Here is a 26,250-nt window from a genome sequence, read left to right on the forward strand (position 1 = left end):
CCATCTAGTGCTCCTTTTGCTGCGGGACAGCTTTCTCTCCACCCATGGGTCCTTAGAAGGGCTCTGATACGGTGAATCATTATAGTCACTTTTCAAAACCCATATGTGTGTATGTGCGCTTTGGGGTATGGTTTAATGTATATAAAGAAGCAGTCTGTTAGGTAGGAGAAAATGTTTTCCTGTTTCCTGATCTCTGAAAAAAGATGAGATTTTGTTTAACATCATTGGGTTGGAGCTAGAAAGGAAGGCAGAAGATATCTAATTCAACTCTTGTATTTTACAGAGGAAGAAACTGAGGCTCAGGGAGGTGAAGGAACTTGCTTAGGATTGCACAGCAAGGCCGGATTCAAACCCAGGTCTCTCTGACTCAGTCTGGCATTGCTCCTGCTTCTCCTGGGAAGTATATTGTGTGTGTAGCCATATGAAATGTTTGCTGAATCGTTGTTTAAGAGATTTGGGGAAAGAGGTTGAAACAAGAGCACTTGGCGACTGATTGGCTGTCTAGGGTAACAGACGCGGAAATGCCAGAGCTTAGTGTTATCTATTTGCAAGCTTGGAAAATGGAAATCCATGTCAGTTATGCTGATTTCCCTTCTCCCCATGCAGACTGGAATCGCATGTGCATGCTGAACCTAAGGACAACACTCTGGACTCCGGCCTTGATGTCGGTGGCTTGGAATGTGGAGGACATATATAGAGCTTGATAATAAAGTTGGGCATTCCTTCTCCCTTAAGTCATCTCTGTGCATACCTGATCCATGCCTTCATTCCATACTTTGGCCCTCTGAAATCTGGGCGGCAGATAAGGATTTGGCCAGGACCGTTCTGTTAGCCTGTAAACATTTTGATGTATGGCCAACTTCCCCCTGCTCCATATATTTTTGAGGTCTCGGGATTGATCTGGTTGTTTTCACAGCCTGTTATGACTACGAATGTCTCTTCTCTGATGGAAAATCCAATATGAGGCCCTGCTCCCTCTTGTCTCCCCCCCTCAACATAGATAAGAGTATACGAAGGAATTTCATTTAGTACGGATAGTATGTTCAGCCATGTTCAGCAGGGATAGGATGTTTGGACAGATTTGTTTTTTAATTCGCTGGTTTCCTTTGGGAGCGGGGGAGAATTCGAATCCTAACGGACCAGCAAGAGGAGCCGTAAAGTTGGATGGGGCCCTGGTACCATCTACAGATGTAGCAATGGGGCAGATCAGGCTTTGGTGGCTTCCTCAGGGTCACTTAGTTTAGTATAAATGTCTGAAATGGGATTTGAACCTAGCTCTCCCTGACTCTAAGATTCTCTAGAGAATGGAGGCTTTTGGGAGGTAGGGAATGTGTGCCCCATGAATATTGCTGGGCTCCCATAAATCCCTGCCTCCCAATGAGCTTGTTTTGTCTTGGGAAAATTGCAAGAACATTATCCTAACTGCTAGGGTGGCGTGGCTGGGACTTATCCCCAGATGCAGAACTTCAAGGCCCTGATAACGTTTAGGAATAGTGGAGCTGAGCATAGAAGCTAGAGGAGGAATACGTTCCTCTCCTTTGGGGCACTTCCCTCCCTCTGGCCTTGGTTCTGCCAGGGTCCCACCCCCACTCCCTGACTGAGGGTGGTCTATGGACTCCGTGTCCCAGGAACAAACATTCCCAGCAATAACCAGGATGTTAACGAGCAAGACTTTAGGAGAGAGTGCCAGATAGAATGGAGATTTGAGTCTCCAACTGTCTATGAAATATTCTCTCTGTGGACTTGGGTGGTTCTCTCCCTCTTCTGTGGTGCAGTTCTCTGAGGGCCCAGGACTATGTCTTTATATTTTGTCTCCCCTCACCCAAAATGGGCCCCTGCACTTAGCAGGGACCCAATGGTTGTGCTTTGTGTGAAGTTTTCTTTGGAGCAGAGATACAGAGCTAGTGGGCACTATTGATTCTAAGCCCCCTGAGGAGGAAACTGACACCTAGAGAGACTTGCCCACCGTGTCTCAGAGATTGTCGGTAATAGAGGTGGAATTTGAACTCATGTCCTTGGACTCAAAATCCACTCCTGTTTCCACTCTGCTCTATTCTATACCTGCTTCAGACTTTGTCAGTACTTCCTATGAAGAGGTAAGTTAGCCTGAGGGCAGAATAAAATGAGAAGGCTGCTGATGAAATGGACACACTAAAAGAGCTCCAGACTTGAGAATCAGACTTGGTGTGGAGTCCAGGCTCCCTTGCCTGCCATGGGTGTGGTCTTAGACAAGTCACTTATACTTCCCTGGGCCTCTGTTTTCTTTTCTGGAAAATGGGAGCAAGAATATTTTACTTGAACAGAACTATTGTGAAAAGCAAATGGTAGTAAGGTCTGTAATGGCCTTCTCTTCACTGGAATTGCTAACACTGGTGATGATGAAATTTAAGTTCCATTTAATTCAGCCAGCACCTATTAAGGATCCACTGTACGCAAGGCACTTTGCTTGTTGAAACGGTCCTGTTTTGTCTGCCAGTAGGGCCAGACTTGACATAAAGCGAAGCATTCTGGGAAAACGTGAAAGGTTTTGAATAACTCTTTTAGGTTTGAATCTCAGCTCTGCCGTTGACCACCTTAGGCAAGTCCCTTCTCCTCTTGTACCTTAGTTTCTTCCTCTGTAAAACTGGGGAGACAGGACTAGACTAGGTGAACTCTAAGGCCTTTCCTAGCTCTAGCCCCTTTGATCATAAGATCTGGCTGCCTGGGATGGTTTCCTGTGTCTCCTCGGGTAAGTCCCTTTGGCTGTTTATACCCCTTCAAGGAAGGCAGATGTCCCATCTCCCTCACGGGGCTGAGCTTGGGCAAAGCTCCTTGGACACTGATGAGCCCTTTCTCCCTGTCACCTGCTGCTCTTGGGATTTGCTCCTTTAGCCAGCCTGAAAGACTGGCTTCCAGAAGAGTCATTTGAACAGCCTGGATTGCCTAGTTTCACCTTTATTTCCCGTTTACAGGGATGCGTGTGGATGGTGGCTTGGGATGCCCTGCTGAAACAGGAGCTGGAAAACAGGAAGTCAGGCCTAAATTTAAGCATGTTTTCTTATCGGAGGGATTAAAACCCCAGTTGGGTTTGTTTTTGTTTGGCTCATCACTCCCAGTTTAAATGCCATTGCTGTTCCTGGTGGGCTGAACAGGATGAAACCTCTGCTCCGGAGGAACTGATACCTATGCCGGGCCTGTCTGTGAGCCCAGCTGGATCCACTTCTAAATTTCAACATGCATGGGGGTGGAGTATGGTATGGGAGTGGGGGAGGGCAGGAAGGTAAGGGGAACATTAATGCCTACATGGCAGAGCCAAGGCTAGTCGTGAGGGCATTTAGGGCTAGAAGGGACCTTAGGGGCATTTGGGCCAGCCTTCTGATGTGACAGATGAGGAACTTATGACCCAGAGGGGGAAATGACATAGTCAGGGTCACCTAAGTAGTAAATGGCAGAACTGGGATTTGAACCCAGAACCTCCCGAATTCAAACTCAGTGAGTTCAGATATATGCTAACCCTGTGACTGGCCTGCTTGCAAATTCTTTGGGGAATAGTGAACTGCAATGTTTGCCTGAGGGCCAAGGGACTTCTAAGAAAGTGGGTAGAGAACTAGATGAAGATAATGAAGGCTTGGGTTCTATTTCTGGTTAGACTCTTCTTTATCCTTGGCCCCTTAGGTAGGGAGAGGGTTCTCAACCTGAGGTCTGTGAACTTGGTGCGAGCGAGAGAGAGCGCTTATTTCAATATAATTGCTTTCTTTTGTAATGCTTTGTATCTCATTTTAGACATGTAAAAACATGGCTCTTAGAAGGGGTCCATAGGTTTTATCAGATGGCCAAAGGGACTTGGGGCACCCAAAAGGCCTTGAACCCCTGCCCTAGGCTGGCCATTCTCCCTTTTGGAGCCTCCGGTTTTTCCCAAGCTCGGTTCCAGTGAGGGGGTTGGACCATAGATGATCTCTTTCAGTCCGGGGCACCACACTGAAAAACACATTGCTTAGGCAAGCTGGAGCAGACCGGGAAGAAAGACGAGCAGAGTGAGCCCAGACCACAGGAGGACTGGTGGAAGGAAGGCGGGCGCTTGGGATGGCTTGGATGGGAAGGACACAGCTGCCTTCGCAGATCTGAAGGGCTGAGATGGCTGGATGAGGGATCAGACTCATTCTTCTGGGCCCCAAAGGGCACAGCCAGCAGGAGGTAGGGGCAATGGGGGTGAGACAGATTTCGCCAGGAGAAACTTGCCCTGATTTTGAGTTGGTGCAGAGAGTGAGGGAAGGCTGGCTGCCTCAGGAGCTAACGGTTTCACCCTCATTGGCAGCCACCTTATATTGTAGAGGGAATTTCTGTTCAGGAAAGGCTGCCTGGGAGGTCCCTTGGACATCCCCGCCACCTCTAAGTTGTCTCCTAGTATAGGCCTTCCGTTCTATGGGCCTCAGTAGCCCCAACTGTCAAATGAGGGGGATAGAGTAGGCAACCCCCAGTGTTCCTTACTCTAGAGTCCCCTCGTTCTGCCATCCTATGAGAGGCTGTGGCAACATGGACTTCGGTTCCAATGAAGCAATTGGCACAGACCCAGGGGCTTTTGGCAGGTGAAGGGAAAGAGCGGGGCAGATGGGGGAGAGCTGGAGAAGAGGGAGGGAAGCGGTATGCTCAAGGGGGCAAAGGAAGCTTTGCTCCCCAGAGTTCCTCCCCAGCAACGGGAAGAAGGAGGTCAAAATGTCTGGGGAAAATGAGCCAGGCAGAAGGATTTGAAGTTACTTGCCCAAACATTTGTGATGTTCCTGCCCCGCCCCCCCATGCCCTTGCTGCTCTAACATTCCCAGCTCCCACTCGGAGAGGAAGCTGCCTTGGGTATTATCTTGGCTTTGCTAACAAAAAGGCTGAGTCTTTAGCCTGAGGTATGGACCTCCCATGTTCTCTTGAAGCAGACTTCCTCCTCTTGGAAGAGGCTGCCCTACAGCATCTTGGAGAGGTGGAGGGCCCCACCCTGTCTCCCATAGACCTGCTTTCTCAGCCAGGTTTGCTTGGGTTTGCCTGGGCCCTGATGGATGAGCAAATGACCGCCTCTCTTCATGAGCCTGGGCACAGGAGTTCATGAGCTGCCAATTGTGGGGGTCCTTGCAGTGACAGTTGCTCAGGTAGGGACTTTTTCCCCTCGCGTGCCTTTGCCAGGCATTTTGTGCTACTTTGTAGCACCTCCAGTTCCTTTCTAAGTAGAAACGCAGAAGGAAAACAGGATTTATCACCAGTTTATATGTTTTTTATGGGTATAGGATTTGGGGTTTGGCTTTGAAAAGATGACTCTATTGCAAAAATGAATAATATTTTATTTCTTATTTATTATAATATTTATTACTATTATTATTTAGTTAAATAATTATTCTGAAATATTTATTTTATCATATATTATATTGTTTATTTCAATGGTTAATTTTACTTAAATAATATCAAATAAATATTATTTATTGTTATTATTTATTATAGTTATTATTTGTTAGAATATAATAGTTTTTGAGTGATAATACATGTACAACCCAGTGGAATATTGGCTCCGGGAGCGGGGAGGGAAGAAAGGAGGGAGAGAACAAGAATCAGGTAACCTTGGAAAAATACTTAAAAACAAATAAAAATAAAAATAAAGTTCCTTTCTAGCCGTAACATATCATGGGGCAGAGCTTTAGAGCTCAAAGGCCAGAGAGGTGGTGACTTGCTCAAGGCCACACAAGCAGCAGGGTCCAGATTTGATCTTAGGTTGTATGACTCCAAAGTTGTCCTCTTTTCTCTGTACTCTGCTGAGTCCAGCTTTCTTTTCACCCAAATGGAGAAACTGAGGCCTAGAAAGTAGAGTGATGGAACTGACAGTAGTAGCCTGTTCCAACGTAAAGGAACAGTAGATATCATCTAGTTTAGCCCCTTTGTTTTATGTATGGAAAATAAAGCTCAAGGAGGGGCAGTGATTTGCCCACAGTTACCCAGACCAGTAGTGGCAGCTTTGCACATTGGATCCATATTTCTCAACTCTTCTCTTGTGTTCCCAGTACTGCTGTGGAATGAAGAAAAGGGTCCTTATATGCAAGGCCTCCTATTACTCTGCACATGGAGCCAGAGGGCTAGATCATGACTGTGACTTGGACATTGAGATTCAGCTGCCCCTCTGTAACTTGGGCCTCAGTTTCTGCATTTGTAAAATGAAGGGAAGTTGAACTAGATGACCTCTGAGGTCCTTCCAGCTAGAGAGCAGTGATCCAATGATCCTCTTTAATGTGTCCTATTGTACGTCCAAAACGTGCATTGGCTACAATTAAGGTACACGTGTGGCATACGACATTTTGGGCAATCATATTTTTAGAATGGAAAACAGGGACATATTGTTTTCTCCGTCCCCTCCTCTTCCCTTTTTCTCTATTTACTCTTGGCTCCCGCCAACGTATTTTTGGTTTGTTTTGGTTCTCACTCTTGCTCAGAATCCTACCTGCTTTCTTGTTCGGCCCTGGCCTAGACAAGGGTGGTTTTACTTTCTGGAATCCTGATTTACAGGAAAACAAATGACCCACTGTTGTTTTCCAGAAAAAGTTTCCTAATCTGGCCTGAGCTGTGCTGATTTCAGGTCAGCCTCCATTTGAGCTCCCAGGCCAGGACCCCAAGATTTTGACTTTGGGGGTGGCTGGAACTCGCCTCTCGCCAGCATGTGGTTGGGGAGCTGGGGCTATTTCAGCATCTTATTTTTGTTCTGCTCTTGGATATTTTGGAAATATTTGTTTTGCCAGGCCCAGGTTTAATTGAAAGAAATAACGAAGTGCCCTGAATAGACGGCGCAGTAACCTTTCCCAAACAGGAATTTTGATGTATTTTAAAACCCATTCTCAGAACTCAGCAAACATTCCTGACATGTTTACTTAAGTCTTTTTCTCTGAGTGGTGGGGGAAATAAAGAACGAATACCTTTGGGTCAGGAAGCATCTGTTTTCAAGAGTTTGAAAGCAGCCTCTGAATTGCCTCACTTGGTAAGATGCATGGTCTGGCCAGCTGGCCCTCCACTCCTTGCTCCAGGCATAGCGGGAGAATGTGGTGTCAGCCGGACAGACTGGTCCTTTTTTGTGGGATTAGAGAGGGTGCCCCCTTAAAGGCCCTGCAGGCATCCGAGTTTACCTCAGTAAATCTCATGGACCTTTCATCTATGAGCATCGCTAAACCTTGGGGGGAAACTATTTGGCCACCCTCCCTCCTGTGGATCATTCTATCTACAAGTTCTATTCTAACCACAAGCAGCGTGGTCCACGTGTTGGCCCAATGGCTATGGAGAGTGGTCAAGCTAACAATTTGTGTCTGTTGGAGAGAGATGCTCTGTGTAAGCAAATTGTTTGGTTTCTAAGCAGAACGTTCTGAAAATTCCTTGGGATTTTCTGAGATCACAGAACCACAGCAAAAAGGGATCTCAGAGGTCCTCTAGTCCAGTCTGCTACTTTTTCCACAGATAAGGAGACTGAACGGAGGCCTCGAGAGATTAAGTAACGTGGCCAAAGTCACAGTAAAACTCAGAGATGGAGTTTGAACCCAGGGCCTTTGACTCCAGAGGCAGTACTTTTTTCACTGTGCCATGAAATTTCTCTTACGTAGATAGAATACATTTCCCTGTCTTAGTAAACAGAGTATGTAAGCTTTAACACTTTCAAAGGTCGGTGGCTTCATTGATGTAACAGCCTCATCCCCTTGAGGTCATTCAGCAAACATCTCAAAAGAAGTATCATACTAGGCCCTGGGAAATGTGCAAAGCTTAGCAAAGACACCGTACCTGCCCTCATGGATCAATCAGGTTCACGGGGAGGTATGACACAAAGATACCTCTGCTCTGGGAAGTCTGAATGGGTAGGTCATTGTGGACCATTAGGTGATCGTGGAAGTGGACGTGGCATTTGTGTTTGGATTTAAAGGCTGAGAAAGAGAGTCAGCTGATGAATGGAATGGGGATGAGGATTTTAATTCTGGCATAAGGAGCAGCAAAGCAGAGAAATTACAGATCCCACTTGGCTGCATGGCCTTCCTGAGTCAGTGTGACAGTAGGAATCCTCCACCTGTTGACCAAGGATTTGGGTTCCCATCCTGACTCTAACAAGTACCTATCTCTTTTTTCCCCTATCTCTGACCTTAGGCAAGTCACTAGTTTCCCTGAACCTCAGTTTACTCCTCTGTAAACTGAGAGAGCTGATCTCTAGCCCCTGAGGTCCCTGAAACCTCTAGATCTTTAATTCTTGAACTTACCTAAGGTTGGAGGCTTGCTGTCATTTCTCTTGCCATGTCCACCCCACCAGGAATCATATAATCAGTCCTTTACTTCCAAAACATCCCTTTCTTTTTTAAAATTTTATTTATTCATTTTAATCAATTAATTAATTTAGAATATTTTCCTAAGGTTACATGATTTGTGTTCTTTCCCTCGCCCCTCCCAGAGCAGATGAGCAATTCCACTGGGTTTTACATGTATCATTGCAGAACATCCTTTTCTAACGATCAGTAATATGCTTGGTCAAGAGTTTCTTCCTTAAGTTGCTTCAGAAGCTCCTCACATTGTTCCTTGGGGGGATTGAGCTACATTTAGTTTACTGACTAGGTCTAGGATATCCTGTTTTGCCCCTATTTGATCTCATGCTTCCAGCCGGTCACAGTGAATTTGGGGGACCCAGGATCACTCTTTTCTCCCTCTGCCTTCTTTTCAAGCCCAGTGAGTCTGACCTACAATCATTTTGTGTTTTTGAATTGTTTTTTCCTGCTAATATATCCCCAAACCCATCTTCTTGGCCTTTGGAGTCCTTGCGGGATGCTCTTTGAAACTGTAGTTTGCCCCGTCTATGCGGCCTTCCCTTCCTTCTTACTTGCATTACTCTTTATAACATTTTACCCTGGAATGCTCTTCCTACCATGGCCAGAGGCTTTTTGGTACTCATGTCTCAAGGCCTTCTAACATTGGTAATAGTGCGCATCTTGACAAAGTAGCACCTAGTAATCCACATGTACGCTTACATCTCCTTCTTAGAAAACCCAAGTGTAAATACACAAAAAACCAAGAATGAAAATACATGCGGGTGACACTACCAATGTCTTTGCTAAAAGATTGCTGGAAGTTGCTGAACATCCAGCCAAATGGACATTTAGCTCAATAGGATGGCTGGCCGTGAAGAACTCGGCCTTTGCAACTAGTCCCAGAATTTCAGGCACAGAAGAAAAGTTAAAAGGGAGAGAAGAGAACATACACAGAAGAGCTCCGGGAGAGCTCATGAGATGGGCAGAGGCTGCGACTTGAAGGGAAAGAAGGGACTGCAGAGAAGACAAGTGAGAGCAAGAAAAAGAATCCTTCCAGGTCCCAGTGAAACCATCCTTGCTTGGCTATGTTGAAGCTCCTAGCTAGGCAGAAAGACTGAGTGAGATGGGGACCAGCGACAAAGGAAGATAGATTTTGTCTAGATAAACTCAGAGGGCAGGAGCCTACCTTCAAGCCTGTGACAGTCAGGACGAAAGGGTGAGGGTCTCCTGATCTCCAAGATGGAAGGAAAACCAAGGCTGCACCTTTCTTAGCTAGGAGCAGCTCTGATGAAGGCTGCCGCTACTCTGTGGTTTTATAGTGATAGATGGTATTGGGATTGTCCCCTCCTCCTTTCTTAGGGCAGAGATGTCTGGGAAGGGCCCTTTGTTCTCAACTATCTTCTTGCTCTGGTTTGACTTTGCAAACATGTTACTTTTCTCCGTGGACCAGTGAGCTGGCTGAGGAAAGGGTCAGTGTGGGCCTAGGAAGTATCTTCTTCAAGGACCTCAAGATCTTACAGAGGAAGGAAGCTGGGAGATAGCCTTTGTGGGGGTTCTGCCAGATTCTGCCATGGGAGTTAGACTGACCTCGATCGGTTATTCTAGACTTTGTTTCTCTAGCTTGGGCCAATTCATGCCATTGTGCTCTTCATTGGATGTAATAATGAGGCATTATGGGCAGCTAGGTAGGGACTAGTTGTTTCAAGGGAAGAACACAACTGGCTCTTCGGATAAGTCCTAACATTACCCTCATAAGGCTGCTTCTCTAGTCCCCCTAACTGCTTTTAAAGAGCTATCTGGGGAGGGAGGGGCAGGGCATCTAAGTGATTCAGAGAATGGAGTACCAGGCCTGGAGATAAGAAGTCTTAGGTTCAAATCTGGCCTTGGACACTTCCTAGCTGTGTGACTCTGGGTAAGTCACTTAACTCTGGTTGCCTAGCCCTTACCATTCTTCTGCCTGTGAACTGATACTCAGTATCTATTCTAAGCCAGAAGGAAAGGATTTAAGAGCTTTTATTTTTAAAACACACAGGATCAAATTGGTCGGCAGATATGCCTCGGTGACCAGACCATTTAAGCCATCAGTAGAGACATCTTCAAGAGATGAGAACTTGTCTGGAAGGCCAGAGAAGGGATTTTTGTCAGAGAGTCAATTTACTATGTGCCAAGCACCTCAAGCATGGGTTGGATGACATAATCTTTGAAAAGATCCATCCAAAACTGAGAGTCTAACTATGATAAAAGATTAAGGGGAAAGCCCTTTGCTTATCATTTACTCATGTAAAATTCTTAGATCTACCATGTTGAGCTTGTCCTTGTTTTGGGGTGCTGATTGAGCATCCTCTCAGCTAAAGTTCACATTGGAAAATCGGAAGAAGAAAGAAATCACCCTGATTTTTTTTCCTTAACCATGAGATCTGCTAAGATCAGAACAAGCTAAGGAGGTTTTTAGGTAGAAGCTAGATGCTCTGTTTTAGAATTGCTTCGTTGCAAAAGATATTTTGAAACCTTTTATTTTTTGAATTTCATTTGCAGTTCTCAATTTTCAATTCTCTCTTTCCCTCCAGTCCCGTCAACCATTTTGAAGGCAAGACATATGATACCTATTTTACATATGAGGTCATGCAAAATATATTTTCCTATTAGCCATGTTCCAAAAAGTCTCCCGAGTCCATCAGTTCTCTTTATGGAGGTGGATCAAATTGGCATCATGAGCCCTTTAGAGTTGTGTTGGATCATTGCACTGATTATTGAGTCACAAAATCTTTCACGGTTGATAATCTTTACAATATTGTTGTTACTATGTAGATTGTAGATGGTTCTTTTGGTTCAGCTCACTTTCCTTTGAGTCATTTCATATAAGTCTTCCCAGGTTTCTCTAAAATCATCCCCTTCATCATTTCTTTAAAGAATAATATTATTCCATAATGCTCATAAACCATCAATTGTCCAGCTACTCTAGAGTTTATGGGCATCACCTCAGTTCCCAATTCTTTGCCACCACAAAAAGAGGTGCTATAAATATTTTATACAATAGGGCCCTTCCCCTTTTCTTTGATCATCTTGGGCTATAGACCTAATAGTCATATTTGCTCGGTCAAAGGGTTTTGGAGCCCTCTGGGCTTGGGCACAGTTCCAAATCAGTCCGCAGAATGGTGGACCAACCAACTCCACTAACAGTACATCAGTGTTACTGGGTTTGTACCCCAAAGAGATCATAAGGAAAAAGACTTGTATAGGAATATTCATAGCTGCGCTCTTTGTGGTAGCAAAAAAACCAGAAAATGAGGGAATGCCCTACAATTGGGGAATGGCTGAGCAAATTGTGGCATATGTTAGTGATGGAATACTATTGTGCTCAAAGTGGAGGAATTCCATGGAGACTGGAACAACCTCCAGGAATTGATGCAGAGTGAGAGGAGCAGAACCAGGAAAACATTGTACACAGAGACTGATACACTGTGGTATAATCGAATATAATGGACTTCTCCATTGGTGGTGGTGTAATGTCCCTGAATAATCTGCAGGGATCTAGGAGGAAAAACACTATTCATAAGCAAAGGACAAATGGTGAGAGTAAAACACTGAGGAAAGGCAACAGCTTGACTACAGGGGTGGAGGGGATATGATTGAGGAGAGACTCTAAATGAACAACCTAATGCAAAAACCAATAACATGGAAATGAGTTCAGATCAAGGACACATGTGATACCCAGAGGAATCACGCATCGCCAGTGGGAGGGGTGGCAGGAGGGGAGGGGAGGAAAAGAAAATGATCTTTGTTTCTAATGAATAATGTTTGAAAATGACCAAATAAAATAATGTTTAAAAAAAAGAAGAAGAAGAAGAGTGGTAAGGGCTTGGCAATGGGGGTTAAGTGACTTGCCCAGGGTCACATAGCTGGGAAGTGTCTGAGTCCAGATTGGAACCCAGAACCTCCCATCCCTGGGCCTGGCTCTCAGCTCTCTAGCCCCCACCTAGCTTCCCCCACATTTAGACAATCCTAATAGCATTTAGGGCTCCCTGGTAAGCTCGGGCAAGCTTCTCCATCCTAGCATCCTTGGCAGTGGCTCTTACTGCCTTAATACTTATGGGGCAATGTCTGACCCTTCCCTTCCCCTGAAGGTGCTTTGGCATCAATTAACCTAACCCCTGGACTGCCTAGTAATGTCTCTCCATAAAAGAAAGCGTATCTGTTTAATAGGTAACTTGAATAGCTACTCTCTTGGCCAATGGCCAAGTAACCTAGGCGCTTACTCTACCATCTTAAGTCAGATCGCATTGAATAAATCTGCTAAAAGAAGCCTGGAAAAGCCAACTCTCTCAAATTGGCAGATTAGGGATTTGAAGTAGTTGATGAGGGGGGAGTGGGGTGGAACAGACCTCAGAATTAGCCTCTTCTTTGAGCAATTATCATAAAATGTTTAAGAAGAATAACAAATGCTGGAGGGGATGTGGGAAAATAGGAACACTGACGTATGGGTTTTAAAATTTTTTATTTAGAATATTTTTCCATGGTTACATGATTCATGATCCCCCTCTCCTGCTCTTTCCTCCTCCCCTTCCAAAGCTAACAAGCAGTTCCACTGGGTTATCCATGCATCATCATTCAAAACCTATTTCCATGTTATTCATATTTGCAGTGGAGCAATCCTTTAACATCAAAACTCTAATCACACCCCTATCGCACTACATGATCGAGCATATATTTTTCTAATGCATTTCTGCTCCCACAGTTCTTTCTCTGCATGTGGATAACATTCTTTCTCATAAATCCCTCAGAATTGTCCTGGATCACTGCACTGCTGCTAGTAAAGAAGTCCATTACGTTTGATTGTACCACAGTGTTTCAGTCTCTGTATATAATGTTTTCCTGGTTCTGCTCCTTTCACTCTGCATCAATTCCTGGAGGTTGTTCCAGCCCCCATGGGATTCCTCCACTTTATTATTCCTTTTAGCACAATAGTATTCCATCACCAACATATACCACAATTTGTTCAGCCATTCCCCAATTGAAGGGCATCCCTTCATTTTCCAATTTTTGGCCACCACAAAGAGTGCAGCTATGAATATTCTTGTACAAGTCTTTTTCCTTATTATCTCTTTGGCCTTACCACTCTTCTGTCTTAGAATGAATACCCTGTATTGATTCTAAGAGAGAAAGTAAGGGTTTAAAAAAAGGATTGTCTAAATGTGGTCCCCTGGAACAAAGGTGCAATTGCCTGCCCTAGTTATGACCCTGATTTTGTTAAAAGAAAATTGTAGGGCTGCTGGGTAGCTCAGTAGATTGAGAGCCAGGCCTAGAGATGGGAGGTCCTGGGTTCAAATGTGAGCTCAGGCACTTTCCAGCTGTGTCACCCTGGCAAGTCCCTTAACCCCCATGGCGTAGCCGTAACCACTCTTCTGCCTTGGAACCAATATACAGTATTGATTCCAAGACAAAAGATAAGAGTTAAAAAAAAGAAAATGTATCACACATTCTAAAGAGAACTATTCTAAGTCTTTGTTTCATTTGATTTGTCCAGTCCACATCAGACTTGCTATTCACTGAGGCATGTGACACTTTGGAAGTAGATTATGTTTTCTCCTAATTCAAGGAACAAGTAATAGTAGCTCCCATTTCCATGATGCTTTAAGGTTTATAATGGGCTTCCCTTGGAATAAGTCTTGAGTTAGGAAGTAGAAATGAGTCAGGAAGTCTCCATTTGAAAGATGTAAAAATGGAGATTTGAATCCCAGACTTCAGTTCCCAGAAGTCCTTGGTACTTCCTAGAATTCCCTATAACCTCACCTGAGTGCAAGAACACAATTAGTATTTAAAGGGCTCTCTTCTTCTGCTTCTAAGCACACGCTTCTTCTCTTCCTGTACTCAGAGATTGCAAGGATGTAGTGAGTAACCTAAGTGCAGGGGTTCTGAATTTTGCTAAATCAGCCATGGCACGTGGTTTATTATTTTGTATCCTTGATTTCTAATTATCTTTAATAAATCTCATAAAAATATAATTCTTTTTAGTAGAGAAACTAATTTAACCGTTACAAAGATGAAGAAGGAAACGAAGGCTCTGAGGTAACCCTGTGAGTTAGTGATCAGTGGCATTCGAAGCCGTGCTCTTCAGACGCAAGGCCCACTCCCGCCTTCCACTAGTCCTCAGTGTTTCCACTAAATGCCCAGTTGATGATGAAATTAGTAGAGATGGGGGCTCTCAAGCTGTAGCAGTGAATAAACTCCTGACATTTTGGTGAGAATTAGAAGTTCTTCAAAACCTGAAAGGTGGGGGTGGGGGCTGGGAAAACTGAGAGACAAAGAGCTCTGGATTCTAGAGGTAAGTAAGCAGACATACGTTTAAATATCAGCTCTACCACATGATAGATAATCTGCGTCTCTTTGGCCAAGTCATTTCCCCTTTTTCAGCATCACTATTCCTCTGGAAAGTGGGATTCCTATGAACTGAGAGCCAGAGAACTTGGAGAAACCTCATCATCAGAGGCTATGTAGATGTACCCCCTCATTTTACAGATGGGAAAACTGAGGCCAAGAGAGATCAAGGGGTTTACTACCACAGAGGTAGGAAGTGACAAAGGGTTAGATCATAACTCAGGTTTCCTGACCCAAATCTCTCTGGGGCTTTCTGCTTTCTTGGTAAGTGTGAAAATGAAAACTTGCATATAAATATAAGCTGCTCTCCTTCCCTAGATGAGTTCTCTTTTCCAGATCATCTTTGCTAAACAGTACCTTGGTTTACCATCCAAAAGATAAGAGAACAAAGGGTGTTTGTCTTTGTTCCTTTTAGTTCCAGCTATTGCTAGTCATTTAAGTAAAGGTTGGTGTTTACTAATTCATGCAGATAAGCATTGGCCTGCTAAGTATTACCTTGAAAACAAGATGAGCACTTAATGTTGGCTGGCATTTTTCCCCTGTCCTCCCAGGCAGGTTTAAAAATTGAGGCTCATTAGTTACTCTAAGGTCAGGCACTGGGATCTTGGAAAGCTACCTGCTCATTCCAAGGGGAAAACGAGGCACTAAGGGTCTGAAAAAAACTTACGTGTGAGGTACTCTTCTAGATCTAAGACTGTACACATGCTTTTACTTTTCAGAGAGCCAAAGAGAGCAGGAAAGAAGCATTCAAATGCCTTTCCACTTCTGGTTGGAGGGCCTAGTCTGAAACGGCTTCCTTGGATTTAATATAGTCTGGAAGGAACTAGAAAAGTCCTCTAGTCCAACCTCTTCATTTTACAGATGAGGACATTGGGAACCATATTGATCTTGCCTAAGTGACTTGCCCAAGATCACATGGGTAGCAAAAGGCATGCTGGGATTGGAACCTAGATTGGGTCCTCTCACCAAATATCTTTCCAATGTACTGCTCAGCCACCCCAGCTTTAAGAGCCCTCCTTCCTGCTTCATTTCCATTTTTTTAAACCCTTACCTTCTGTTTTAGTATCAATTCCAAGGTAGAAGAGTGGCAAGGGCTATGCAGTGGGAGTTAAATATCTTGCCCAGGGTCACACAGCTAGGAAGTGTCTAGGGTAGCAATGGCAAACCTTTTAGAGAGGGAGTGCCAGGCCCTGCCCCCAACCCCTAGACCAAGTGCCTGTGCCCTTCAGAGACTTGAGTGCTGCACCGACCCCCCCCCTTACCCGAGACAGTAGAGGAGGGAAGTGCTCCCATTGGACTGCTGGGCAGAGAGGCAGGGGATGTGGAAAAATGTTCATAGGCCAGTGTGAAGAGGGGGAGCCCTCTGCTCCCCTCTAGCTCTGCTGCTTGTGAGCCTCCTGCCTTACCCACTGCACTCCCATGGGGCTGCTGGGTAAAGGGGTGGGAAATGTGAAAAAGATATTATCAGGCTCAGTGGAGAAGGGGAAGGGAACAGCTCTGTCCAAGTCCTTCTGCCTTTCTAGTAATGAACTGGGCAGGGGGGATTGGGGAGGGAGTGTCCACCTACCTACAGCGAATGCTCTGCATGTCGTCTTTGGTACCCTTGCCATAGGTTCACCATCACTGGTCTAGGGCCACATGTGAATTGAGGTCCTCATGACTCCAAGCCTGGCACTCTCTTTACTGTGCTACCTAGCTACTCCTCCTGTTTTATTTTCTAAACGAAGTCATACCTTTTACACATGGTAAAGTTTCTTCCTAACTTGGGCATGGCAGTTCAGTGGACTCTTCTCTAAAATTAGAGTAAATCATTGTGGTATCATCTGTCCATTGGATCTTGGGAAGTGGAGGGGATAATAATCATAGCTAATATTTATATTGGGCCTACTATGTGCCAGGCACTCTGCTAAGTGTTTGATAAATCCTGTTGATTCTATCACTGGGAATTGCACGCTTAGCCAGGTTGGGCAGTCCTAGTACAGAGTAGTTCATTTAAACATCTACCTGAGGTTTTTCCAATCTCTTATTTAATTTATCTTCATTTTTTAGCTTTGTGTCTGATGGAAGGTGTTTAGTATGCCCAAGGTTATTCATTGCTTGTGTCCCACTGGCGGTCCTTAGTATCTGCCATCTTATAACTAGCAGATAGTGCAGGATTTGGAGTCAGAAGAACTTAAGTTCAAATCCTCCCTTAGATACCTGCTAGCTATGTGACCCTGAACAAGTCACTCTGGCTACTTCTGTCTGTAAAATGGGGATAACAGCACCTACTTCAAAGAGTTGTTGTGAGGTTCTAATAAGTTGTGCTTAAGGTGCTGTGTAAATGCTAGCAAATGCTAACAAGATTCAAAAGAGGCAGCTGGGTGGCTCAGTGGATAGTGAGCCAGGCCTGGAGATAGGAGGCCCTAGTTTCAAATCTGGCTTCAGACACTTCCTATGTGGGTGACCCTGGACAAGTCCCTTACCTTCCCCCCCCCCCTTGCCCAGCCCTTACCACTCTTCTGCCTTGGAACCAATATTTAGTGTAGATTCTAAGACAGAAGGTGAGGTTTTGGAAAATGCATATTATTCTTAAAACCAGAAAGGGGCACATGATCTTTTTAAAAGACAGTGTTATTGATGCCTTATCTTTACATTATACCCATTTTTAGATATATATCCTCCAGGCTTCTTTTGCAAGAACAGAAAAAACAGTTTGGCAGAAGCAGCCATGGCTTCTAGAGCCACCACGGGACATTTGCACCATTCTGCACTCAGCCCTTCATCTCCCCAAGGAAAAGTGGGAGGGACTTACATTTTTGTATCTTTTTCCTCTCTGGCCAAGATGGACATTAGAATCCAGCAGCCTTTGGCATTGCCTTCCTGTTCTTTTCTTTAACATGATTCTAGTCATTGTGTATGTTTCTTTCATTTTGCATCATTTCATAAAAGTTGCACCACGATTCTCGGAATTCCTCATACATCACCTCTCATGGTGCAGAACTCCCTAAGCTCATTTTCCATATCACTGGGCACCCACTTTGTTTCTCATTCTTTGCTTCCGCAAAAGGCACTGCTGTGAATATTTCGGTGTAGATGAGAACTTTGATCTCCTTGAAGGTAGGGAGACATTCTTTTTTGCCCCCCAAGAAACCACACTTTTCAGAGTAGCAGCTTATTGGAATTCTCCTGAGCCTTCCAACCTGAACTACTTCTCATCTTGGCTCAAGATCGTTGGATTTTATGGGATCCTGCTCCCAGCTGTCCTTTCCCTAGTGCTCCTGATAGTTCTTTTCTGGTTGCCCTTCTTCCTCAGTAGCTCCTCTGAGACTCTCTCGTTTCTGACTTGGGCTTGGTGTAGTGTCTTCCATTTCCTCTCCCTTCTCATTGCCCTAGTTCAGCCTCCATCGTCCATGGAATCCCTCCAAGCATTGAGGGTTGGATGAGATGAATAAGCAAGTGAGTATTTATCATCTCTGTCCCTTATCTGTTCTAGCCATCGTGCTATGAATGGAAAGAAGGAACCACTTCCTACCCTCAAGCTGCTGATTATCTAATGAGGGAGGTAACCAGCACCTTTCTTGGAATGTAGAATGTAGAAAGAATAAATACAAACTCACACCCACAGGCCATGGAGGTTCCTTCCAATTTGGGGACTTGCTGAAGTTCCAGCTGGTATGCACAGTGAACGACTGATGAGTTCGCCATGAACAAGAGGCTCGGGAGCCCAGGGTTAGGACAAAACTTGGTCCTGAGAATCAGGATCAATGAATGACTGGTAGCTCTTTTGAGTTCAGCCAGGATTTGGTCAGATGGATCGAGCTATTGATTGTATCCCAATTATATTATTTCAGGTGCTTGTCACTGAGGGGGAGAAATGAATAAGCGGTTGGTCTCATTTGGAATGGATGAAGGGAAAGGCCGGGAGGGGAAAGACTGGTATTGAAGAAAAAGTAACAAGGGAAGCAGCTTTTTCCCCCCTATTGCCCAGACAGAGGGCTGATTCATTGAATGGCGAGCCATCTGGTGTGAGGCTTGTCTTTGGAGAGGCGGTGTGGGCAGTGGGGCATGGCCGATTCAATGAGTGCCATTATTAGTGGAGAGGCAGTCCAGTCCTGGAGGAAGAGCCCCAGACTCGGGCTCGGGAGGCCTGGGTCAGGTTCCAGGTCGAGGACTCGCTAGTTGGGTGACAGTGGGCAACAAGTCACCTTGATGTTCAATTCAGTAAAACCGAGAGAACACCTGCTTCGGACTGAATTGAGAAACGGGCTTGGCTCAGCCAAACGTAGAAGCATGTGCTTACCTTGGGGGGACCCTTCCTTTGGCATCTTCACAGATACAGAGAGGGCTGTGTGGAGGGGCCTCACAGGGAAATCAGCAGAAGGTCAAGCATGTACTCCAACTATATAAAACTTATGGGAGGGGAGAAAGAAAAGAAAGGAAGAAGGAAAGCAGGGCCAAAGGTGGTGGGATTTTGGACTGGTCCAGCAGGGGACGCAGAACAAAAGCATCTTCTCTGCTTGCTTGTTAATTCTTTTGGTTCTGCCTGCCCCCTTGTTAGAGGCTCAAGAGTGTGGGGAAGCTTTGGGCCTTTTATATGTCTTATATAATGAATTCTAAGCTTTAGACTTGAAAAAGCAAGTTCCTTATAACAATCCTGGTGGGTGGATACACCAAGTATTATCCTCATTTTGCAGGCAGGAAATCGAGGCCCAGAGGGGAAGTGACTTGCCCATGTACATACTGTTAATAAATGTCTGAGCTGGGATTTAAAGCATCGTCTTCAGATTGAAGTCCAGCTCTTTATTTCTCTAGGTTTCTTTCTTTCCTTTCTCCCTCCCTTCTTCCTTTCCTTCTTTTTTTCCCCCCTCTTTCTTTTCTCTTCCAATTTTGGTTTTGTCTAATTACTTTTTCTTGATGGTCATTTTAAAATTTTAAGCCAGATTATATTGCCAATAAAAAGAAAATATTCTAAGAAATAAAGCTTTCAGTGAAAAATGTACTACTCTCTTTTTAAAACCTGGCCTGCTAATGGCCAGATGTACTCCCTCCCCCTAAGGTTTTCTTCCTTGTAGCCCCATTTCTCTGGCAAAGTAGCTAGCATCTGTCACAAAACCTTCAGCTTTCTAGCAATCACTTGGACAGAGTGAGTGCCCGTTGATGACCCCTGATGTCTGTGTGTTCAAAGAAAAAGAGGCCCCCTTCTTTTTTCTAGCCTAGGAGGCTGGACTCGGGCTGGCCAAAGCGATGTTGAGCTCTAAGCCTGGGTCTTTCACAATTGGGAAGACCTCAGAAAAATTGACCCCTTCCAGCTGGTGAGTTTTTCCAGACATTGTCTTCTTACACTTCAATATCTCAATGGAGCCAGGATCTCATCCATGTGTGGTCACTCTCTCCAATGGGGCTGATTGCTCCCCAGTCAGACCTTGTCATCTGGTGCAATTCTCATTTATGTTCTCCTGTAAATGCCTCACAGAGGGGCTTAAACAACACGGCTGCAGGCCCTATTTTATGTGAAGAATTGCATTTCCTGGGTGCCACCGTTCATCACAGAACTCAAGATCTAGCAGCTTTTGCTCTGGCTAGGTGACCATCCCACCTCCTTTTGTGGTCAGACATTTTTTGTTTGGTATCCTCTTCTTGGAGCATGGGTCATCACTGGCAATATGCCACAGCCAACACATCTGGCTATTTACAACTGCTGTCATTTCAAAGTCTGGGCCCTCCAGCAAGAAGTTCATGAAGCCTTCTCTGGCCCTTTGCTAATTACGACTGAAAGAGACTTGTGGCATCCAAAGGGCTCCTTCCAATCCATCTTACTGCTTCTTTCTCTCCTCCATCTTTCTCCTTCCATTTTGCATTTTGGATTCTCTTTTTCTCTCTGTTAGCCTCTTCATCTCTGCTCTCCCCTCTACCTGGCTTTGTGTCTCCCTCCTTCTGATGCGTCTCTCTGTCTCTGTCTCTCTCTATCTCTCTCTCCATTTGTCCTCCCATCTCGCCTCCTTATTTTGTTCTCTCTTCTCTCTGCTCATTCACTTTCTCATTGTTCATTCTCTCCCTTTTGCTCTTCCTCTTCCCAAATCTGTCTCCGTCTCTGTCTCTCCATGGTGAACCTGGGGCCTCTGTTTGGGAGCTCTGTCTCTGAGGTTGGCCAAGCATTGGGCAGGCCTGCAGGGGCTTGTGAGACAGCACATTGCAAGTGGCTGCCTGCCTTGTTGCTCTCTTCTTGTCATCCAGCTGACAAAGAAGCCACTCCTTTCCATCCTGCTGTGCAAACAGCCCGAAGCGAGCCTTTAAAGATCATAAATATATTAATTACATGTTCGTTCAGTCCCTAAGACTGAAGTCATCATTATAAAAGGAAAACTCAAAAGGAGTAGGGAAAAGAGCATGACAGCCAGGCCAAAGACCTGCATGACAACAGCCTGTGTAGGGTTTCAGAGCGTGGAATACCTAGGAATTGTTCCACTTAGATGGGAGTTTCTCTACTTTTCTTGGGTCATGGACCCTTTTGGCAATCTACTGGGGAAAACCTCTGGCTCCTTTCTTGTAATAGGGTTTCTGAATTCATGAAATAAAGTAAATGGAATGATTCTAGGGAAGCAAATTATGTTGAAATCTAGGTGTGTATATAATGTAAAATGTTCACAAGTTAAGAAGCATTGATATAAACAAGAGCAAGAAAGATGATTTAGAGCTGGAGGAAACTGTAAGCATCATCTGGTCTTATTACCCTTTCATTTGAACAGAGGAAACTGAGGCCCAGCCAAGGAAGGGAGTTGCCTAAGAATGGGAAGGAAAGTTGGGATTCAAAGTAGTTAATGACAGTAAAGGTAAACTGATTAGGTTTAATCTAAAAAGCGCTGGACTGAGAGGAGAAGCCTGGCTCTGCTGCTAACTTGCTGTGTGACCTTAGGAATGCCACTTGCCCACTCTGAGTTTTATTATTATAGTTATTTTAATAAAAATCAGTGGATCCTAGATCTAGAGCTTGAAGGAACCCTAGTTAGACCCAACGCTTCATTTAACACTGGAAAACTGGAAAAACTGAGACCTTGAAAGGGGAAGGGACTTGCCCAAGTGAGAGATATTCAATAGAAGAGGTATGATTCAAACCCACATCCTCTGATTCCGAATTTGTCGTTTTCTCTACTGGCCTGTAGATTGAAGGTTGGACTAAATGATCCCGAATGGTCCCTTTTTCACACTGACATTCAGTAACTCAAAAGAAATCCATAGAAATAAAGGCCCCAAAACGTCAGCAATTTATTTAAGGAAAAAAACTACCCCTCATAGCATGGTTGACATGAATTCAAATGGTTAGAGTTACCCTTGACTTGAATTAAGCAGACTAAAAAATGAACTTAGTGCTCAATAAAGGACCATTGAGTCAATTCAGGAACCTTTGAAGGGTTTTTTTTGAAGTTGGTGAATTTTGCTCCAGTGGTTTGGAACAGCAGAAAATGGTAGTATAAGAGTGCTTGTCTCCATTTGGCTAGGTAAGGACTGACCTTGTTTGTGCTGCTTAGATCAAGTCAGCACTAATGACCCTGATAGCTTTACGTGGCTGTTTTGGTAGGATTTGAATACATTTGAGTATATCACTTATTTTGTCTAGTGATGCCCTTACTGTACCTCTGTCAAAATTCCTTAATGTGATCTGAATGCTTCCAAGGATAACCTATACCTAGAACAAGAGCTCCCTTTCACTTAGTTCTCTGGTTTGAAGACAATTCAGAATGAGGGCAGCAGGGCCTCCGATAGCTCAGAACAACCTCGTTGTGTAAGATCCATTTCCCTGGTCGGCTCCAGAAACAACTTGTAGTCTGTGCCCCAAATGGAGGTGAAAGTTCTCATCTGGATTGATGCGAATAACAGAAATCTCTGCTGTTCTACTTCATTTGAGCTATGGAGGGGCATGACAATCATGGAGAGAAAGGAAGAGGACATCTCTAAAAGCTACAAAAATCATCCCCCCCTTCCAAAATCTGCTTTTGTTTATTTCTCAACTTGCAGTGGGGTAGAGAGTAGGCCTTATGTAATTTCTTGTGTCCGTACAGTACATCTGGCATGTGACGGGACTTGATAGATACTGTCCTGGGGCTTTGGCCACATTTTCATGTCATCATGGTAGGTCAGAGTTGCTTTTGGATCCTTGGTCTTGATTCACACCAGAGAGAGATGCTAGGGCGTTTCCTTGAAATGTACCGTACAAGTTGGAGGCTGTACTAAATTGTGCCAGATGTTGTAGGCCTAAAGTGATGCATTCGATGATCATAAATTGACAGGACCGGGGCAATAGTGAGATTGTAGATCCACTGGCCCCAAACTCTGACGGCTTAAACATGGTCTGCTGAGGGGGAAGATAGCATTGTTTTTGTAAGAGAATTCCTGGTTAATTGATTAGAATGTACTGAGGAGGTAAATGTGTGATATGGAGGGGAAAGACGTGCTATCCATTTTTGTTTTGCTTTTCAGATAGTTGATAACCTTTTTGATAAGATTTGAGTAAGCTCAAGAAACTGAGGCACTGTGGGGGTTTCAGCGACTGTTTGATCATATTATGGAGCCTAGCTTAAGAGATGGATAATAAAGGTAGGGATAAGGTCCCTGGAGTAGGAAATGGGGGAAGTATCCCAGGGCTTAGTTCTGGGTCTACTTCTTTCTATTCTTGAATTCCTAAAGGATGTGAAGGGGGTAGTTCATAGCAAAGTCTCCATTTTTGTAGTTGACATTTTGTGATCTCCCCCTTAACACTCAAGGGACTCAATCGACTTTCAGGCTCCTTCACTGTCCCCCATGCCCCTCATTTTCATTATTCCAATGATGCCGAATGGCTGTGAATCACCACTACAATCTCCAAAGAGTCCAAACTGGCAACGTAGAGAGAAATGGTGGACCAGTGGCTGATGTGGGCATGAGGAGAAATGAAAAAGTTAGAGAAATCCAGTCTGTCAACAGGAGCAAGGGCTGAGGGACAGTTTAGTATTCTCAGAAATCCAGACCAGTGCACTGGCTAGTTTCTCTATGGATGATTTATGCAAATCCAAAGGTTGGAATTGACTGGGATGAGCAAGCCTCAATGGGTGGAGATTGGGGAGTGCCTTCCTCAGTGAGATCAGGAATCCAGTGAATTAGGTAGTACAGATGTTGTTCGATTTGTTTGAGTCCCAAGCAGACTGACTGAGGCTCAAAGGCATTGACATTGTTGCTTATGTGTGCCGGGAGGTCAAGATCTCCCATGTTCTTTCCACCAGCTATATTATGCTGCCTCTAAGGCAAGATAACTCTGTCCAGTAGTAGGGAGCCATCAGCCCATGGCCTGGAAAGCCATAGCCACAGAACTGCGTAGCACATGGTCCATTCCCCCATCTGTGTTCTCGGAGTTTTGTCCTGTACCACAGTAGTTTACTAGAACTTTGATCTTGTGGTACAAAACCAGCCGAAGACCCTTCATGGTCAGGGTCAGGGACTGATCGAGAGTGGCTTTGGTGCCTGATTTGGATTAGAGCGAGAAGGCTGCATCTCTGCAAGCAGAAGGGCGGTGAGGATTATGTGCGAAGTGCTGTCAGAGGCATGTAATGAGGTGAGAAGAACAGAACCAGCAGTGCTTCCTCCATTATTTTATTGCCTTCTGCCTGTGATTTCTGAAGGATGTTTGATACAGTTGGCAATCCAGTTTCCGAATCTCATTTTTCTTTTTCTAGATAGAATTCTTGAATTCTGAGAATTTCTTGGTGATGGCAATGCTTTCCTGATAACCTTGAGGAAACTTGTCTCCCATCAGTACGTGGAACAGGATGGCTTGGGCTTTTGTATCTTTTGGCTGGACTTGTTCCAAGTCCAATTCCAAACTTGGATACAGTTTTGTGGCTTTGCTTGGTAAGAATGTTGAAGTTACAGATTTTAGAAGAACAGAGAGAAAAGAGGTGAAGTTACAGAACTTAGAAGAGTGGAGAGAAAAGAGGTGAAGAGCTATCTTCATACTCAGAATTACTCTTCTGGTGCTTACCTCAGAATATAGGGTAAACTAATGGGCTTGATTCTGCCCATTGATCTTAGAGTTGGGTAAGGTTTCTTGGATGATGGAAGAGGTTTTCTATGTTAAGTGGTGGTTGCAGTCTCGTGTTCCATTATTTTCTAAAAGCAGTAATAATAACCGTTATCCATAATGAGTTAAAAGCTTACTGTCATGTAATAATTAGAATAGAAACCTATAGTGAGAGTGGATACATTAGCGCCCATCATTGAGATCTAGTGTTCCCTGGGACTGGCCTTCAGAGCCAACGGTGCCTTCATTGGCATCCCCTTGCATGCAGCAAGTCACCCTCTGAGGGTGGATTTGATTTATGTGGCAACTAAGTGCCACAAGCCATTTGTAGTAAAGTCTAACCAACGAAAAGGACTCATTCAGATGAACCTCCTCTCTGTTCTTCCATTCCCCCACAATTCAGTGCTGGTAGCATGAGGCTGACTTGTAAACCGGTTCTAAAGACTATTCTCCAGAGAAGATGCAGGAAGTCATCTGAGCAATGGGAGAATCCCTGGATAGAATGGAACCACAGCACAGTGTGGCGCTTTTCTTCTGGGACAGCAGAATAGGGAGAAAACTTGGGGCTTGCCTTCTGTACTCCAGAAGGCCTCCGGAAAGAGGGGGAATAGAAGCTCACAGAAATCCTGCATCTGAGCAGCAAGGATGGCCGATGACTGGAGCCAGGGACACCAGGACTGAGAAGGATTAATTAACTACAATTTTAAGAGGGTCACTTGCAAATGACACCCTCTACTAGAATTTGCTCTTAGAATAAAGAAGGAAAGTTTGGCAAAGGAAGCCAGCACATGCCTTATCTTACTAATCAAGCTTTCATTTTTGCATCTCTAGTCCTCACTCCTGAAAAAAGGCAGCCATTCTTTACGTCTTGTCCAACAGATCCATATATTTTTAGATACCTTTTGTTTTAATACCAGCCGATGAATCATGCCTTCTTACAGCTAATGACAAAGAAGAGAGAGAGCTAAAAAGGCAGTTCATGATCTCATTTGAGTCCAGTGTGTAAAGTGTGGCATATCCCGTATCTGCCTCGTCCCTCACCTCTGCTGAGAAGAGAGCGAGGTCCATTCTAGCTCTTCTTCAGTTCCAAGCATAGTTACTGTAATTATACAATATTCAAATTCATTTCCTTGGGTAATGTTTCCATCGACAGGTTGATAATGTCCTCCTAACTGCTTTCATCTTCTCCATGTACCTTTGTTAAGCACCTACTGTGTGCCAGGCACTATGCTAAACACTGGGCATGCAAAACCAAAAGGTGAAAGACAGTCACTGCTCGCGAGCGAGGAGTTTACAGTCAACCTAATGTATCGCTCATTTTGTTCTTCCCTGAATGCTTCCTCTTTGGCTTTCCTTATCCCTATGTGCTTTATTCAGATAGCACATTGGGCATCTACTTTGTTTCCAGTTCTTTACTATAGAACAGACTGCTTTTTATCTATTTGGGGCTAGGTCGGAGAAGCTCAGGCAAGGGATGTAGCCATTTGATTCACTTGCTCTGCCTAATTCCAGAATGGGTGGAAGAATTCACAGTTCTGTCAACACTGTGCTCGTAGTATCCATTGCTTCTCA

At 44.5% G+C, this 26,250-nt stretch overlaps 1 protein-coding gene and 1 long non-coding RNA gene across 2 annotated transcripts in view; one reads left to right on the forward strand and one right to left on the reverse strand.

Annotated features, from left to right (window-relative positions):
* Positions 1 to 9,614, reverse strand: part of LOC130456126 (uncharacterized) — a 44,705-nt gene extending 35,091 nt beyond the window's left edge. Inside the window, exon 1 of the long non-coding RNA XR_008914624.1 lies at positions 9,460 to 9,614. This is a non-coding gene — a long non-coding RNA (uncharacterized LOC130456126). The remainder of the gene's footprint in view (positions 1 to 9,459) is intronic.
* Positions 1 to 26,250, forward strand: part of GPC4 (glypican 4) — a 136,638-nt gene that overhangs the window by 61,047 nt on the left and 49,341 nt on the right. The window lies entirely within an intron of this gene.

Source organism: Monodelphis domestica, chromosome X (genome assembly GCF_027887165.1).
Source record: "Monodelphis domestica isolate mMonDom1 chromosome X, mMonDom1.pri, whole genome shotgun sequence".
NCBI classification, from domain to species: domain Eukaryota; kingdom Metazoa; phylum Chordata; class Mammalia; order Didelphimorphia; family Didelphidae; genus Monodelphis; species Monodelphis domestica.